Source organism: Mauremys reevesii, linkage group 12 (assembly GCF_016161935.1).
Source record: "Mauremys reevesii isolate NIE-2019 linkage group 12, ASM1616193v1, whole genome shotgun sequence".
NCBI lineage: Eukaryota > Metazoa > Chordata > Testudines > Geoemydidae > Mauremys > Mauremys reevesii.
This window is the reverse complement of record NC_052634.1, coordinates 45,290,584-45,293,132: the sequence shown is the minus strand read 5'-3', so window position 1 is coordinate 45,293,132 and position 2,549 is coordinate 45,290,584. Positions and strand designations below refer to the sequence as shown.

The following is a 2,549-nucleotide window of genomic DNA, read 5'->3' as shown; positions in this document are numbered from 1 at the left end:
TGGAATGTTACTTATCCCAGCAGAGCCAGAGGACTGAAAGCAGCTACATCAAACCCCTGTGTAGCTAACAGGAATAAACACAAACACTCCCTTGTATCTGAAGTGATGTTTAGTTTTACCCTTTGTTAACTACAAGACTAAAGGGAAAGGCAGTGGTGGTGCCCGATATTAAGAGTGAAACACGAAACAATCACCATAGTTATGCCCATAGTGACTGCAAAATCTTTCTATATACTTCTTATTATCATCAGTGTATTATTTTCTCTGCTGTCTAGACATTGACTGGACCTTGACCAAGAAATTTGGATCTTGATAAAATAATCGACTATCCCTGGTTAAGGCAATGGACTTGATACCCACTCGGGTGTCTTCACGCAGGTTCAAGTACTAACAACAGTGGCTGCCTTTTAGCCATAGCCTTTAATCAGGGCAATACATTGATACCAATTCCTGTTACATAATTTCTCAGCCAGAGTCCCTCACCCACATTCCTTAGGGCACTGGGCCACCATGTGGACGTTTCATTTCCTGCCTCAATTTCACACAGAGACACAATTTCATTTGCACAGATCCATGAACAGCAAAACCTCCTTGTGTCTCTGGTCTGAGCCATGGTATTCGATTCCAGTGAACCCTTCTGTCCTGCAATGGCGATGGCCAGTCAGAGGGGACGTGGCACCTGCATCCCTGCCAGGGAGATATTGGCTCGGCTCTTTCTTTCTGCTGCTGTTGTTAGTCTATGAAACATCAGGGATGGAATGCAAGGCTGAGTTCATGCATCAACCCCCTGAAATAGTTCAGTGCCCCAGAGAAATCCTGACCCCGGCTATTGGCATGATATGGTGGAGATTTGAATAGGAAAGGGACTGTCTGAATTGTCAGTGTGGGGAATGAACAACAACCTATAGCAATGTCATTAACACAAACACACTCTAATCATGCTACAGCTGGAAGGGAAATGGGCAGGAACTCTTGCTGTTCACCATGGACACACTTACACTAATGCAGCCATGAGTGTGCTGTGGGAGCTGGTCTGAGCAATTTGAAGTGACAATTCTGTGAGAACAGAAACATTGTGTAGTGAAGCAGCTGTACATCAAGTAGTTGTGGCTGAGTGATTAAGGCGATGGACTAGTAATCCATTGGGGTCTCCCCACGCAGATTTGAATCCTGCCAACTATGGAAGCATCAGTGTATTGTCATTGCTGTTGTCTTAGTGCCTGAGTGTCCATGGAGCAAGATCTGGTCTCACTCTGAGGCTGTCTACACTTAAAATACTGCTGTAGCACTGTGGAGTAGACAGTTGCTACAGTGACTGGAGGGGTTTTCCATCCCTGTAATAGCTGCATTGGCAGAACAATCTTTCCTTTTGTTTAGCACTATCTAACCACGGCTTAGGTCAGATTAATTATACTGGTTCTGGGGGTTTTCACACTCTGAAAGACGTACTTGTTAGAGGGTTTATCCCATCACCCTCCCATTCCCTGGTCCTTCTCACGTGACCAGAGAGCAGCAATGCACAAAGTTCAAAGGTGCAAACAATTCAATGTTTATTGGGGTAAACTTCCAGCAAGCAATGATTCCAATTCCCTTCCTCAGTGTCCCCCTTCCCAGCTCTGACACCACAGAGCCTTGCCTGTGTCCCTGTTCCCCTTCCCTGTTCCTATCCCCCCCCCTTAGCAAAACATAATTCTAATTCCTCTACCCCCATTCCCATTCCCCCCTTACTTCCTGACTGACTGCAGACTATATAGTAAAACTGGAGTTCTGCTTAGCTATACCCTAACCAATCATTTTACTGAAATGTAACTGACCAATCCTAACATATTATAACATAATTATCTAACCTATTATACCCCACCACCTTAATTGGTTTACACCCAACAAATTAATTATACAGCAGACAGATACAGTCACAGCACCAGACAGAGATTATACAGACAAGGAATAGGAAAGTGGGGACTACAGTGATAGAGCAACAAAGAAATGAGGATTTCACACCCCAGCTGTTGACCTGTGAGTTGTTCCCAGACAGCAGGGGCGGCTCTAGACCCCAGCGCGCCAAGCAGGCGCTTGGGGCGGCCGTTTCCCGGGGGGGCGGCATTTGGCTCCGGTTGAGCTCCCGCCGGCATGCCGGCGGCAGGTCCACCGGAGCCCGGAACGAGCGGACCTGCCGCAGGCATGACTGCGGCGGGTCCCGTCTTCCCGCGGCTCTGGTTGAGCTCCCGCAGGCATGACTGCGGCAGGTCCGCTCGTTCCGGGCTGCCGCAAGCATACCGGCGGGAGCTCAACCGGAGCCGCGGGAAAAGGGGACCCGCTGCGGGACCGGGGAAGGGCGGCGCAGCGCTCCGCGCTGCTTGGGGCAGCGTCATTTCTAGAGCCACCCCTGCCAGACAGGATGCTATCATGGTAGAGGTTGTGGGTGCTGGTTGCTTAACTGTCTGGCCCCCAGGGCAGGATTTTGAGGTTCACCATTACTGTCTCAGAATGCCAGCACCCATCTTTTGATCACTTAAAATGTGAGCAGGGAGATTCCAACACCACAGAAC

At 48.9% G+C, this 2,549-nt stretch overlaps 1 non-coding gene across 1 annotated transcript; it reads left to right on the top strand.

Annotated features, from left to right (window-relative positions):
- Window positions 1-1,100: 1,100 nt before the first annotated feature.
- On the top strand, window positions 1,101-1,182 carry TRNAT-AGU. The gene has a single exon. It is a non-coding gene; the product is annotated as a tRNA-Thr (tRNA).
- The last annotated feature ends 1,367 nt before the right edge of the window (window positions 1,183-2,549 follow it).